Below are 17,850 nucleotides of genomic sequence, written 5' to 3' on the forward strand. Positions count from 1 at the left end.
AGTTACAGACTGGATTACTTATTTGTTCCAAATTTGTAAATGGTTCAATCCAACTCTGTTTGGAAATTCTCTCCTCCCAACCTTGAGCCTGATGATTACGTCTAGGCTCTCCCCCGAGCACTTTCTCTCTTCTACACCTGGATTTTATCTAGTTACAATCAGTGCCTTGGACATCAAGACTCCACGGTCCAGCCTCAAGTCTTGCACTCAGATGACTGTCAAAATGAGTAACTTCCCACTGGTCTTTATCTCCCAGCTCAAGGATAGTCCTCTTCCCCTCCTTCTTTCCCTTTTCAAGGCAGGGGTGTAACTATTTCTTGGTTAACTGTTTCTTTTAATTAAGGAAAATAGTTATATTATATTATCATGTCTAAATTCCTAATTAATCATAATTAGGTAACAACTTGTTTTCTGTCTTTCCAACCTAATTCAATGTCACAAAGTAAAATGAATGCAGTAAATCATAAAACTGAGTTAAATCACCACATTAAATCTTTCCTAGAGCCTGGTTGTTACATCTCCCCCCCTCGAGAGGAACACCGTCCCTAGTGTTCTCTTGTTCTTTTTTTTTTTTTTAATTCAAGAAAACAATGCCAGATAAGCTTCCTGCATAAATCCCTCTTCTTCCCAGGTTGCCTCATCCAGGCCAAAGTGCTTCCACTGCACTTTAACCTGGGTGATGACTCACTTCCGCAAGGTGGTTTCTCTCCGATTGAGAATATGAAGAGTTTCTGCCATAAACTCTCATTCTGGTTTGACCTGAAAGACAAAATTCACAGTCATAATTCTCTCAAACAAATTAAAATAAACAACATATATCCTCTTAGATCATTACCTGAATATTTTCCCAATTTATTATATGTTGTGGGTTGTACACATATTTTTTTAACAACGAGACATGAAAAATGTTGTGGACCCAGATGTGGCTTGGTAATGCAAGTTTATAGGCTACTGGTCCGATTCATTCCAAAACTTGGAAAGGTCCATAGTACCGGGGTGATAACTTAGCACAACCCCAACTTTTTCTGGGTTTTACTCTTAGATACACATGATCTCTTAGTTGAAATTCTTTGTACCTTCTCTTTTTATCTACATACAATTTTTGCCTATCCTGGGCAGCCCCTAGATTCTGTTGAACCTTCTTGATAGCTTCCTCCATCTCTGTTAGCATTTCTGGACCCAGTTCTAGTTTATTAACAGGGTTATTCCAGTCCATGGGCACTCTCCACTTTCTTCCATATAACACCTCAAAAGGGCTCATGCCCAGTGATTCATGATGTCCATTGTTGTAGGAAAATTCCATGAGGTGGAGGTAATCCTCCCACTTATGTGGTTGTTGCATCACAAACATGTGTAAAATGTCTTCTAGCACTTGATTAACCCATTCGTTTTGTCTATTCATTTGGGGATGATAAGCTATACTAAACTAGATCTAGGTACCCAATCCTAAAAATAGGGTTTTCCAGAACATGGATGTAAATTTCACATCCCGATCTGATATTACCACCTTGGGTATTCCATGCAGGCGAAAAATTTCCTTCATAAATATGTCTGCGATTTTCACCATTTTGTAGGTGGACTTCACAGGGATGAAGTGCACGATTTTACTCAATTTATCAACTACAACCATGATCAAATCATGTTGCTTCTTGATGTGGGGTAGACCAGTGTTGAAGTCCAATGATATGGTCTCCCATTTCCATTCCAGAATGGGCAATGGTTGTAGCAAACCAATGGGATGCTGATGTTCCGCCTTCACTAATTGACACTCCAAACATTTGGACAAGTACTCTACAATGTCCTTTCTTAATCTGGGCCAAAATTACCCTTTTTTGATGGTTGTTAAAATTTTCTGGTAACCTGGGTGGCCTGCACATGGTTTCCGCTGAAACTCATCCATTATTAATTGTTTAACAGAGCTCTGGTTACCAATGTAAATTCTACTTTTAAAGGTAAGGAGGTGATCAAGATTTATTTTGAAATCTGATTTTTCTCCTTTTAACAGAGCTTCCTTTGTTTGCTGCCAAAGAAAAGTGTATTCGAGATCCTTGACCGATGCCTCCTTTATAATTTCTGCAATGTTGGAGTGTGCTTGGCTGATCTGAACTTCATAAATACAATGTACCTTCCTACTCAATGCATCAACCACTCGATTTTCCTTCCCCTTAAGGTGTTTCATCTCAAAATTGAACTCACTTAAGAATGTCATCCACCTGGCTTGTTGAGCATTTAAACTAGATTGGTTGAAGAAGTTAGTAAGGCTGTTGTGATCCATTAGCAGCAAAAATTTCTTCCCCAACAAGTAATGTCGCCACATTTTAAGTGCATGTACTACCGCTGTTAATTCAAGGTCATAGGAAGAATATCGTTGTTCATAATCTTTCAATTTCTATGATTCGTAAGCAATAACTTTTCCTTCTTGTGTCAACACTCCACCAACACCCTCTTTACTTGCATCTGTGCAAACCACAAAAGACTTTTCTGGATCTACTACCTTTAGCACGGGTGCAGTGGTAAGTAGGTGTTTTAATTTTTCAAAACTTTGATGACACTCTGCTGTCCATTGAAAGATGTGCCCCTTTTTTTGTAAAGAGGTCATAGGAAAGGAAATTTTTGAAAATCCTTTAATTAACTGGCGGTAGTACCTAGCCAAACCTAGGAAGGATCTGATATCAACAACATTCTTTGGGGCAGTCCATTCCATGATGGTTTTGATATTTTCCAGGTCGACCGCTATTCCTTCTACTGATATAACGTGACCCAAGTATTGGATCTAATCTTTGAAAAAGTTGCACTTGCTAAATTTGGCATATAACTGGTTCTCCCATAAAGTCTATAGCACAATTCTCAAATGTTCTTTGTGCTCTTCCTGATTTTTTGAGTATATCAAAATATCGTCAATAAAAATTAGTACAAACTTATCAAGATAGGGCTGGAAAATACCGTGCATCAAACTCATAAAGGTAGCTGGGGCATTTGTAAGGCCAAAAGGCAACACTACGAACTCATAATGACCATAACGGGTTCAGAATGCAGTTTTGTAAATGTCTTCCTCTTTTATCCTTATTTGATGATAGCTTGACCTTAAATTGATTTTTGAAAATACTTTGGCTCCCTGCACTTGATCGAATAGATCATCAATACGTGGCAATGGATACTTATTCTTGATAGTCAACTTATTTAACTAACGATAATCGATACACAGTCTCAACGTTCCATCCTTCTTCCATACAAATAGTACGTGGGCTCCACAAGGGGACACACTAGGGCGAATGTACTTATTATCCAGAATCTCTTGAAGCTTCATCTTGAGTTCTATCAACTCAGGTATGGTCCTGCAATAAGGGGCCTTGGATAATAGGGCTGCACCTGGAATTAATTTGATGGTGAAGTCAATATCCTGCTTGGGTGGTAGTCTAGGGATGGATTAAGGAAATACATCAACAAATTCCTAAATGACGTGGATATTATCCAAAGAGGTCATTTTATTCTTGGTGTTGGTAAATCCCACTTAAACAACATAAATTTGATAGCCCTTCCTAATACATTTTCCTAACTGATTAGCAATGATAGGACGTAGCTTTGTATTGGTCTGGATTCCTTGTAGTTCCCTTCTTTGTCCTGATTCTGAAATAAAACTGATAGTTTTATGTTTGCAATCAACCAAGGACCAACATTTTTCCAACTAGTCCATACCAATTAAAATATCATATGAACCCAAATGAATAAAGTTAAGGTTCACGTGAATGGGCTATCCCGAGATTGCTATGGGACACTATTCTGTTTTGGCTACTACCTTTCTTTTTGCCCTAGTGGCTAATTGAACTAGCCATGGTTTTGGGAATTTACATCTCTGTAGCTGACACTTATCTACCACTTTAGGACTAACATAACTTAAGCTAGTAACCAGGATCAAACAAAACCAAAACAAGTTTCTTAGCAATCATACCTTCATATTCAATCATGGTGGGTTGATATTCTGCTTGGTGATCATCCATGGCAGCATTAAGTCTGGGCATGCTCCTTGCTACTTCTCTGACTGTGGATGCTTCCTACATGTTTTCCAGCTGTTCTGTTCTTGCTTTATGCGGCCAATTTTTGTAGTAGTGTGGTTCTCCACATCCCCATCATTGTAGCGGTGGTTTTGATGGCTGATAATTACTTAATTTATTGGTTCCTTCTACTTATCTATGTTCTGAATAAGCAACGTTGGGTTGGTTCCTTGTTGGGAATTTGCTAAAAGGATTTTTCTAGAAATTTTTGCTGTGAGAAAATTTTGGATGTCTATTTGAAATCAGGCCTCTTCCTTTCTTATTCAACCCTCCTTTAGCTCCGTCATTTTTTTGTTTCATCTACTGATAATAAATGTGGGACTTCCGCACTGCATCATATATTTTTCTGGGTAGTCAAATTCAAGTTTTTTCTTCATGAAATTGGGTAAGCTGCTGATAAAATGTTGGATCTTAGCCTTTTCTTCTTGCATATAAGGCACATAGCGCAGTAGGGAGGTAAACCAGGTCACATATTTGTCCATGGTTAAGGTTCCCAATCTTAACTCGTGGAATTCATTATCTTTCATCATAGTAACATTCAGTTGAGTATTTGTCTTTAAAATGTTTTTGAAATTCATTCCAGGTGACCTGCTCCTCATCAATTTTTCTCATTGATTTAATCTCTTCCCACCAAAGGGTCGCCTTCCCTCTTAACTGATAAATTTCCAATCAAGCTTTCAATTTATCTATGTATTCGTAAATTTGAAAATGATTTCTCATATCAATGAGCCAATCTTCCATTGCCTCCTCGGATTCTCCTTCAAAAAGTGATGGTTTAATAATTTTAAATTCTCCTTGTAACTCAGATTTCTATCTCTTTGTCTTGCGCTGGTTAGAGACATTATCTGAGCACCCTTCTTCATCTTCCCCATGTTTTACAGTTGACTCTGCATTTTCCTCTCCGCGTTGAGTTGTTGGGTTATTCTCCCTATCTTCAGCACGGGGGTCTGGGTGTCGTTGCTTCTGTCGATTGGACATACTTCTTAGGATCTTCTCTTGCTCTAGATGGAGTCTTTTGTTGTCAGTTATTGAATTGGTCATTTATGCATGAAGCTGTTGCAAAGTTTTAAGTAAGACTGCATTACCTTAACAAGACTCTTCGCCCAGTTGAATCCAAATATCCAGATTAGCATTCACATAATTTGTTCCTAGGGAATTGGTTGGTCCTGGGCTCCTCTTCATTTTGCCTCTTTTTTAGTGGAGGTGATTTCTCTGTGTTCACATACAGATTCACTTAGTTAAATTACAAAGATCACATTCATTGTTTACATGTATATAATTTCCCCAAGAGTCTCAGTGTTCGAAACTTAGGCTCTGATACCATTTGTAACATCCATGTAACCATAATACATAAATAAATAAAAATTATTACTACCCATTAACAAATGTTATTTCATACCATAGTTGATATATAACTTAATATATGTATATGTGCCATGGACATTGGCATCGTTTGAAAAGCACGTCTTGTTAATTAATTTTGGCATTACCGCCCATAGTCAGTTCTGCCATACTGTGAGGCCTCGTATGGCCTTCCATGTAACATAAGGACTGTTACCCGCCTTTGGAATCAACGCAGGCTATACAAGACTCCATGCTGCTCGATCTTTGATGATTGCACAACGGGTCGTTATCCTCTATTCTACTCTGGCTGCGACAGATGGTGTGAATGTTGTCTGTTGATCAGGTGAGAGGCATCCAATGGTGGTGAGGGCTTCAGGCTTATCCATCTACCCAATACCCCTCCTCCCGTCGATACACAACTCATTTTCAACTCAGGGTTGAGGGTTTTGGTTGCTCTGCAACCTTTTTCTCCTGTCTGTGGTTCTCTGTCTTGGCCTCTAGGCTTTATGGCTTCGTCTGTTCGTCTACCACAAGGAGTTAACCCCTAACCCTTTCTTTTTGCAGTTCCATTTCGTTGTTTCGGTCATACTCTGATTTCTTTGGAGGCTATTCCAGCGTTTATGGTTGATATATCCCTTTCCTGGCCACGTTTGACATCCAACTCTTCATGCACTGTGGGAAATGGTGATCTCCTTCCATGGTATGAAACAAGTAGATTTTTAATCCAAGAACAAGCTCTTGCAGTAGTTTATCTTGTTTTCTTATAGTGATTTATACTTCTACCTTCTGTACAATTTTCTAACCTTGAAAGTTTTGGATATGAAGCTGGACGATACCAAGTTGCAGTCTATTGAACTCAGGTAAGACTAGTTTATTCCAAAATCTCTTAGCTGCATTGTCAAAATGCCTCGGGTTTTTCTTTCTTGTTTGCTAATATCTGACAATGATTTTTGTTGCAGGTACACTACTATTTTGTAGTATTGTCTTTAAGGTTTATCCTTAGGTTTTTTAGCAGTAATGCAATCTCACAACCCTGCAATTGGCATAGGTGGGAAACTCATTTCCCAGCTCCTCAAGGTTAATCTGATGCGGGTTATGACTTGACGATTTGGTGAAATATTTAGTTTGAATTTGCCATGTGCCCTAATATAAGGCAGACTATTTTAATTATGCTGTATTTTGAAGAACAACAGTTTTAAGTTTCTTTAAGTTGCTGGGTGTAAATGTCGGTTTTTGTATATAATTATTCTTTTTGTTAAGGCCGTAACTATTAAGGAGAGTTAGAGAAAACCTCTCTTGGCCATGTCTGGGTTTTTTTATGAGAACTCTGTTAAATACAATTGACACTTATTAAATTATATATTCGATTGTATATATGATTTTCTTGCACCAATGTATTTATGATTTTGAAGATCTGCTTGGTGTTTAATTTCGAAGTTTGGGTTGTGGGATTCGTATTTAGTTTGAAACTCTTTCACTCTTTTGGGTTTATTTCTATCCCTCTGCATGAGGGTTAATTCCTTCGAGAGTTTCTCTATTATTTTCTATAATGTTGTGGTTGTAAGAAAAAATCATTGTAATCCCATGAAACTGCATTCTTCATTGATTGCAGTCGGATCTCACCTTAGGGTTTTTGTTATGCATTCGGTCGAAATATAAGGTTTAGATTTGATTGTCAACAACCTCTTCGTTGTCTCTAACTTGTCAAGGGGTAGATAAATCGAAAGGAAAGAGGGATTTTGAAATTCATCGGGGTTTGTATGTGATAGATTATTCATACATATGTTTTGCTTACCTGGAATTTAATAGAAAGAAAGGATTCAGTAATTGTTTATTCTCGTTACCTTGTTGCACATTTATATTAAATCATTTATAAAAAGGAAAACTAAGTAAATGAGATTTCATGATCATTTGGTGCGATATTTCTGAATGCTAGTTCATATTTATTCTACTGAGCATTATTTTTTACTAATGTATAATTATCACTAAATCTAATGTTTTTCTAATGCCCTTTATAACTGAATATTATTGTTTAGTTCCTACTCTTAGGAATAAATAATTTCTCATAACGTTATACCATCTTATAGTTACAGACTAGATTACTTATCTGTTCCAAATTTGTAAATGGGTCAATCCAACTTTGTCTAGAAAGTCTCTCCTCCCAGCCTCGAGCCTGGCGATTACATCCAGGCTCTCCCCCGAGCACTTTCTCTGTTCTACACCTGGATTTTATCTAGTTACAGTCAGTGCCTTGGGCCTCAGGACTCCATGGTCCAACCTCAAGTCTTGCACTCAGTTGACTGTCAAAATGAGTAACTTTCCCCTGGTCTCTATCTCCCAGCTCAAGGATAGTCCTCTTCCCCTCATTCTTTCCCTTTTCAAGGCACGGATGTAACTATTTTTGGTTAACTGTTTCTTTTAATTAAGGTAAATAGTTATATTATATTGTCATGTCTAAATTCCTAATTAATCATAATTAGGTAACAACTTGTTATCTGGCTTTCCAGCCTAAGTCAATGTCACAAAGTAAAGTGAATGCAATAAAACATAAAACTAAGTTAAATCACCACAGTAAATCTTTCCTGGAGCCTGGGGTGTTACAGTAAACTTAAATTAAATTATTAAACGTTGGTTTGGTGTGAGTAATTAGAGTTATGATATTATTGTTGGTAAATTTCTTACATTTGGTATGTAGTTTTTAATTTGGTAAATTTTAAGTTTATTTTTAGTAAGATAAATACATTATCATATTTTTTCATAATTTATGAAGTATTTGTTTATGTTCTCTATAGATGAGGTTATTTAGAGTAGAGAATTGAATTATATTTGTAAATTTCAATGCAATTTTTTTATTTTTTGATTTTTTTTAAAATGATAATAGATTGTTTTTATGATAATATCCAAATAAAATAGAACAAAGAAAATTTATTTAGATATGATATAATTTGATACATAGAGAAAATGAAGTGAGAAATTTTATTTATAAAAAAGATTTAATTTAAATTGAATATTTCATTTCCACTAATTATACTATTTAAATCTTTCTTAAAATTGAATTCACTTGAAAATACTCTTCCCATAATATTCAATTTGCACATTATTAATTATGATCAATACCAATTGTATATCTAATTATTATTTTATATTGTGTTTTTTTCAAAGATTTTGAACATATTTTTATATGTTTTTTTTGTTTCCATGGACAACACTTATATTTGAAATTAATCAAATATTTCTATTATTTCTCTCAACCCAATCACTTTGTTGCAAATATTTTAATTATTAACTTAAATTACCAATATATCACCTCAAAAACAAAAACAAAAACAGCAATTCCTAATTTACATATTAACTATATTGTATATTTAAATTATTTTTATAAATTCATATGATAATCAAAATGCCCTAGTTACTGGAATTTGCAAGCACATGAGAGTACAATTAACATCATGAAATTACAACTAACATAAATTATTTCTAATGTGTTTGTTCTCATTTCACATCTTTTTGTTACAAAATTTTGGATTTTTTAATTTATTGTATTTAAATTCCAAACCTTTTTGAGAATTTTAATTTATTGTGTTTTATGTTCCAAACCTGTAATGTACAATGACGTCTCTCTAATGTCTGAGATATGTGTGAAATATAGTCAATTTAGTCAATCTAATCATCTTTCTTATTTTTATATAGGGAAGTATACCTATATATATATATATATATATATATATATATATAGATATATACACATGAGAGAGTGTGTATAATTTAATATTTTTATGAAAGTTTTTTTTGCAATTATTTATATATATTAATTTTTTGGAATATATATATATATATTTGTTGGTATATTTAGCTTGTTATTTATAATTTTTTGTTTAAAGATATAAAAAGTTTATGAAATTTATTTTAAATGTTTTTAGGTGTATTTATTTTTAATTGTTTTCTCTTATCTACTAAGAATTTGAATATGTCACTTATGATAAGTAATACTTTAATAGTGCACCATTCATGGTCCATCCAAAGCCCCATGGGTGCATTTACCATGTTATTTATTTCTTTATTTATTTTTGAATGAGGACCTTTGCTTGTTTTAAATAGATTTTCTTCTTTACTTTATTTATTTTATATTTTAATTTTAATTTAATGGCTATAATAACAATGTTATCTTGAACAATTTTTTTTTTGTCTTCCATGTTATTGTTGTCTTTTTATCCACATGAAGTTGTTTATGTTCTCAAATTATATATATATATATATATATATATATATATATATATATATATATATATATATATATATATGATCTTAGATTTTTTTGGTACATTTACTTTGTTACTTTCTTAATTTTTCATTTATTTTTTAAGTGTATTCTTGGATTAGGATTATAAGAGGCTTAGAATATTTTCATGTGTTTTGTTACTTTCTTTATTTCTTTATTACTTTTTTATTATATTCTTGGATAAGGGCCTCTATTCTTTTTAGGTAGATTTTCTTTATGATGATGATGATGATTATTATTATTAATGTCCAGTAAGACTAATGCAGTCCATCAGACCTTGAGAAGAATAAGAATCTAATTGTAATTCTTTAGAATCTGATTTCTATGCTCAAAAAGAAGGGAAGAAGCATGCCAAGATCACTATAGTTGGGTTGAATTAAGAAGTCAAGAAGATTAGAAGTGTGACACATGTTAGGGAAATGAGAGCGGATGTGAGTAAGGTTCAGACAATCTAAAAGAAAGTAATTTTCATCCTCCACCCTCTTAGTATCACAAAGCTGACAAATTATATCCTCCCAAGTTGTCTTGGGAGTAGAACACCGCTTGATTTCACTTCGAAACTCATGAGAATTAGTTCTAATCTTAGAAATGTTCATCTTTTTCTTTGAGCTGGTCAAAACATAAAGATAATTCTGGTTTTCAAGGGTGCGGTTGATCACCTCCTTATAATATCTTAGCTTCCTTTTGCCCTCCAGCTCCTTATCATCCCATAACTTATCTTTAAATTTGGAGGTGATAGTATCTTTGACACTATCCTTGCTTCCCAGGATGATCTTCTCATTTATCCCCCAATAGTTGAGCCAATACTGGGCATCCTTATGTCACCCATGCTTGAGGCAAAGGTGGGGGTTTTGACTAAAGTTAGAAGAAATTTCAGGAAGCCTCTTGGATTCCATGCTATAAATCTTCTTCTTATACATGAGATAGTTAAACATAGCCCTGATTTCAATAGGGCAGAGGCCAACTTCGATCAGGAGGATAGGGTAGGGGGTATTTCCCTTGATCTTGAGATTGTAGGTTATGAATTTCTTTTGAATCATCTCAATATTTCTCCATGACTCTCTGGATATACTGTAACATTAGACTTCACAATTGTATAGGACAACAAAGGTGATGAGGGTCTCAAAGAGGAACCTTTTTTACTCCAAATACAAATATTGACAACCGTACAGTTGTTTTTGAGCTCAATATAAACTTTCCAACCTCTAATAATCCTTTTCTCAATGTTGTAATTCTAGTTGAGTTGATAAGGAATGTCAATACCCAAATATTTATAAGAAGAGACATGTTCCAAGCAATTGTTATCATAGACGAAATTTCCATGGGTGATATTTTTGGATTTAATTATCATGATTTTAGTCTTATCGGTATTAACTGTCATACCCATCTTGGAGCAATAGTCATGAAGAGTCTTAAGTTTCTTGTTCAGGTCCTCATGGCTTCTAGCAAGAAGAATGATATCATCGACGTAGAGGAGAAGAGTAATTATAATACCATCAATCTTTGTCCACTTGCATCCCATGATTTCAAATCACTCCTCTAGCTTATAAATGTAAATACCAAAAAGGGTACGGGAAAGGGGACACACTTTCTTAACCCTGATATTGCATTTAATATCTTTATAGCACCCTTAGTTGGTCTTAATCTTGGAAAAAATCGTCTCATAGAGGTGAATCACAACAAGTTGCAACTCTGGAGGAATCATTATCTCATCAAGTCTTTTCCAAATCTTATCCCGAGGAATAGTGTCAAAGGATTTTCTAAAGTCCACAAAGCAATAAAAGAGATCAACTTTACTATTGCGATATTTCTTGGGCAATGATCCTGAGAGTGACAAGATGGTCGATAATTGAGTGGTATCTCGACTATCATGGCCACAATTTCTTATTTTCCATGTCAATGTGGCATTTTTCTTATCCACATGATTGTTTGTGTTTTCAATTGTGGTTGTTCATATAGAAGGTTTATAACCTTTACCTTAGATTTTTTCTTTGGTACATTTGCTTCATGTTACTTTCTTAATTTTTTTTTTTAATGCATTCTTCTATTAGGGTCATATAAAAAGGCTTAGGACATTTATCTTAGAAATTTTTGGTGCATTTACTTTGTTACTTTCTTTTAGGGCCTCTTCTTTTAGGTATATTTTTTTCTTTATTTCATCTATTTTATATTTATTTTTTAGTTTATGGTTTATTCTTCATTTTTGTTTTAATGGCTATAATAACAATGTTATCACATCCACACTTTCTTTTTTTCCATGGTAATGTTTCCTTCCTCTTATCAACATGAATTTCATCATGTTCCTTTATGCCTATATCTTATGAACAATTCTAGATGGGCTAGCCTAAGCTTTCTCTCATGTGGAAACAACCTTAAATGAGTTGTCATAGCTTTACATCTATCATAATGCACTTCTTCAAAGTCAACATTTTAATATGGAAACAAGCTACAATAAGGCATCACCCATGTTATATTCCTCCCTCTATTACTATGAATAGAGTCTCCCTTTGAGGAAATCACCACCTTTTATTATAGGTAGCTCTAGAGATGGAGGGAGTGACAGTGATGAAGGTTGAGGACGATACAAGAAAGAGTTGATTATGTAGGATTAAGTGTCATGGCACAATAACTAGCCACCATTTCAAACTTATTGTTGGTGTTAAAAACAATTACTAGATTGGCATAGAGGCCTCAACTTAGTTGACATAGGATGGGAGGGGTAGTCTTCATCAATGTTTTTGTTTTTTCATAGAAAAAGTGTAATTTATTCATCAAAGATGAATGAAGTTACATTTTTCATATGCGAAAATGCATTCCATAGATACAAGATGAGAAAAAGCTATCAACCATCAGAAATTAAAACCTAGAAGGGCAAGCATAAAGACCATTCCAGATGGAATTTTACTACACATTTCAAAAAAACATTTAAACCCTAAGGTCTAAACAAGAGAATAAAAACCCTAGGGCCTAGAAAAGAAAATTTTGCTACGCAAAAACTACATGATCGAAACCCCTAAATAAAATCGAACTGAGAACAATCTAGAAAATAAAAAATGACCCAGAGAGTCCATACACGAGCCCAGAACTAGGCAACAAAACATTACATGAGTAGGGTGACAAACCCCAAAAACAATAACATTAATGTTGCAATAGCACCAGAGCTTGCGATAGTAAAAATGCCACTAGAACAGGTGGAAACAACAGATAAATGATCGTTGGCAGTGAGACAACCTGCAGATACACCACAATAGAGAAAAGGGGGTAGAAACCCACCAATACCCCAAAAAAATGTCGAACCTAAAACAACAAAATGACACCAAGGGAAATAGCAATAAACCACAACCCCAATGCAGAGAGAGACAAACCAACTAACGACGATGGAAGGTAGCATGCAACGACATCAAGAAGCGAGAAACACGACCAAAAACCCTGAAAATGGTGCAAAAATAAACAAAATGGAGCCACACCTAGATGGGGAGGCAAGAGATATGATGACCCATTCATGGTAGTGGGAGAAGACAACACAAAAAAGAGGGCATCAACAACTAGGGTTCTAGCCGTCGAACCCTTTTCCCCGTCAATGCCTCCCCTAGTTTTCATGAATGTTCACTCTGAGCTTAACATCAATCCATCTACTATATCAACTTGTTCAATACATGCTTTAATTGTCAAATCCATTACCATATATTAAGCACAACCCTCCATTTACTAATGTTGATTCCTTTGATACACTCTTTATGCCACCCCCAACCCTAGAGTAAATGTTATGTGGTTTATAGCATTTTTAATGGCCCTTAACCCTTTAAGCCTTCATCAAGGACCTAAGTACCCTAATTTCCTCCCTTGACCTTGACCAATGCATTGAGACAACCATCTTAGGATACAAGACATCATAAAGTTACCCACATTCCATTATGAGGCCAATATCATTTATAAAGGGTCTATATTATGATTTTAGGTCATGTTCATTGCCAATGAGCCTTAGAGATTCATTTATGGTATAAATCCCTTATTTTCTTACCTTAATTTTGGTTAAGGTCCCAATAGCCACATCCCCACTGTGTAAATGTTTTGTATCCATGTCCATATCCACCTTGTATGACAAAGTTCCACTTTAAGTGTCTATGTTATGGCCATGGCCTTGATCATGGCCCATTAGCTCAAGCAACTTAAGTTATGGTGAAAATACCTCAACTTCTTCCTTGACCATCGCCTCATACTCATCCCTAGTGCAAAAAATCTCATATCAATGTCCATATCCCACTTTAAGAATGATGATATACTAAACAAGGCATGTTGTGTGGTTTGAGGTCTTGCTCATGTCTCTTAGTTCCTAGAAGATTCACCTAGGAGCTAAGGGCCTTATTTTCATGCCATACACACTAGCAAGGCCTTGAGACCCATCCCTATAATGCAAAGCATTATAGGAGCAACCATATTCCACATAGAGGCATGATATCCTCAGTTTCTAAACATCCCCAATGAGGACTCACACTAGTAGCTTGGCTATGACTTTAAAATTAAATAATAAATATGATAATTTGTTATTACCTTTTTAATCAGAAAAGTTATTATTATATATAGTTTAAATATAGTGTTTTATTTTTATATATTTAAAATAATGAATAATATATGCATATATTTAAATATCAATGTTTTTCATGGATTTGATAGGAAATATAGAAAATAGTTAATATATTCTCCATAGTAAAATAAAATGGTTTCAATATTCACCGATGTAAATTCATTTTAACCATGGATCTATCAAGACACGTGAGGTGTGAATTTCTTTTAGAGTGAAATATAAGATTTTTCATTGTTTAAATTGTGCTTTTTAACATATAAATGGATTCAACCCCTTCCTTGAACACCCAGATTGTGTAGACTACACAACTTAAACTTACAATTCTAAGAAATATTTTAATCATATTTTTTTTTATTGAAATATTTTACTTATAACTCATATTTTTCTATTTATTTTTAATAATTTTTAAATTCCATATATATATATATATATATATATATATATATATATATATATAGATATATATATATATATATATATATATATATATATATATATTTCTTTCTTTCTTTCTTTCTTTCATGTATAGAGTTGATACAAAAATAAATTAGTTAGAATGGATATTAATATATTTGACCTATATTGAAATATTTTTAAAAATAATAAGAATTGTGAATTATCCCCACACACAAAATTTAAAATACGATTTTTCAAGTATTTTTAATTACTTTGTTTTTTAAAATTGATATAAATTATGTTATTTCACGTTAACATTTAAATATTTTATTTATTCTTGAGAGTGAGAAATATTTTTAAAACATCTTCTAAATCGTAATGTCAACAAAAAACCAAACGAACACAATGAAAGTAGTATTATTGATATTTTATAATGTTTTTAACTATCAAATTGCACCAAATGTTGCAAAGGAAACATCGTAAGGCATAAAATTGAGAAGCATTGTGACATATAAAGAATCATTAAAGAAAAAAATGAGTAAGCAAAATGCATTTCAAAAGTAGAATATAAAGAGAAAATACTTACATTACATGGGTCCATTATCAACAGATAGAGGGTATATACATCCCAATTTCAAACAAAACCCAAATTCCAGAAGCCTGATACTTGTTCAACTTTTTCTTGGCCTGGACTGACTATGTCATGACCTACGTGAATGTATTATGTATATACTAACTCGATGCTTCGAGTGTTCCATTGCACTAATAGATTTCAAAGGCTTGATTCTACACTCCAAACTACACAACATGAGCTTAGAATGTGTTAAAAGAAACTTTGCAGGAAGACTTATAGTATGTATGAAATAGTCCATGATTTTCTACACTTTATCCATGGAAAGAGCTAGTATGATTGGGTTCCTCCTAGCAAGCTCCTTGACATCATCTTCTGGGAGGCCAAAACTTGTCAAATGATTCAATTTATTTTCCAAAATTTTAGGCCCATTACTAAGCATTAAAATCTAAGATGCCCATTTGAAAACCTTGGATACATTAATGTCTGATCTGAATAGGTTTTGAACATACTCGATGTTGGGGTACAAAGTTTTCTCTAGATTGCTGCCAAGCAATAGTAGATAGAGAATTTGAGATTGAAAGCCATTCATGTTGCTGCAAGTTGCAATGTATCTAAAAAACATCATTTATATGCCGATAAAGTGAGTGTCAAATTGGAGTGCACTAAGCAGTGCAGATAATGTGCCACATGACTTTGTAGTTGGATTTTCCAAAGTTGTATTTTGTAAACAACTAGTCTTAAACCATGAACCTCGCAAGCCTGGCTAATCTTCCATAATATTTAGAGCTTTTGATATCTTTTATTTTCGTAAGAAATAGGTTATATTGAACTTCCTGTGTTGAAGTAAGCTTCTTGGTGTGTTATGAGGCTGTGAAACTTAATTTTAAAAAGACAACTGAATGAATTGTTGGGAGTGGATTGGGTTAGTTTCCAAGTCAAGCCAGTGAGTTAGCAACCTGGAAACAGTCCCTAAAGCCACCCAAAGTCGAGGAATGTAAACCTATGTAAGTTACAAGTGTAAGAAAACAAGAAACAAAGAACATAGTAATTTAGTTCATGATTTAAGAAATGACTGCAACATTGTGTATACAAAGTCTTAAGACACAAAGATTACTCATAACCAGTGAAATCATAACCCCTGAAAAATATTTAATGACCTAACCAAAAGCAGATATATTGCGATAGATAAAGTGACAAAATATATGAAATATAATCCATGTCAAACCAACTATCCATTTCACTAAGTTCAAAAAATTTAGAGACCAAATATATATTGTAACATGTATAATTAATCTAAAAAAAATAGGTATATGAGTCCTGAGAAGATTACATAAAATATATATGACACAATCATAGAAATGGGATCCATGAATTATAGCCCGGAAAACTTTTACAACTCCTTCTAAGAAAAGACAACAGTGTTTCATTATATCTAGGAAAGTTAGCTGTAGTGATACACAGAGCTTTTTGGAAGAACAAAAAAAATTAACATATCATAACTCAGTACATTAAGTAAACAAATGTATATTGGTCCTCGACTGATACTTGTTCAACTTTGGCTTGCCTTGGACTGACTACGTCATGACCTGCGTGAATGTCTTCTATATATACTAACTCGATGCTTCGAGGGTTCCATTGCACTAATAGATTTCAAATTTTTTTGATGAGGCTTGATTCTACTCTCCAAACTACACAACATGATCCTAGAATGTGTTAAAATAAACTTTGCAGGAAGCCCTACAATATGTATGAAATAGTCCATGATTTTCTGGACTTTATCCATGGAAAGAGGCAGTATGATTGGGTTCCTCCTAGCAAGCTCCTTGACATCATCTTCTGGGAGGCAAAAAATTTCCAAAATTTTAGAGATGCCCATTTGAAAACACTAGATACATCAATGTTTGATTCGAATAGGTTTCGAATATACTGGATGTTGGGGTACAAAATTTTCTCTAAATTGATGCCAAGTAATAGCAGACAAAGAATTTGAGATTGAAAGACATTAATGTTGCTGCAAGTTGCGAAGTATCTAAAAAAATCGTTTATATGCCAATAAAGTGAGTGTCAAATTGTAGAGCACTAAGTAGTGTAGATAATGTGCCACATGATTTTGTAGTTGGCCCTTGCAAAGTTGGATTTTATAAACAACTAGTCCTAAACCATGATCCTGGCAAGCCAAACCTCTGTAAGTTACAAGTGTAAGAAAACATGAAACAAATAACATAGTAATTTAGTTTATGATTTAAAAAATGACTGTGACATTGTGTATACAAACTCTTAAGAGACAAATATTACTCATAACTAGTGAAATCATAAGCCAAGAAAACTCTTTAATGAGCTAACCAAAACCAGATATATTGTGATAGATAAAGTGACAAAATCTACCAAATATAATCCATGTCGAACCAGGTATCCATTTCAAGTTCAAATAATTTAGAGACCAAATATATCTATCTATCTATCTATATATATATATATATATATATATATATATATATATATATATATATATATATATATATATTGCAACATGTCTAATTAATCTAAAAGAAACAGGTCCATAAATCTATTACAACTCCTTCTAAGAAAAGACACCAGAGTTTCATTATATCTAGGCAAG

Source organism: Pinus tabuliformis, chromosome 7 (genome assembly GCF_031772625.1).
Source record: "Pinus tabuliformis cultivar Carrire ecotype Pingquan chromosome 7, CPIR1, whole genome shotgun sequence".
Lineage (NCBI taxonomy): Eukaryota > Viridiplantae > Streptophyta > Pinopsida > Pinales > Pinaceae > Pinus > Pinus tabuliformis.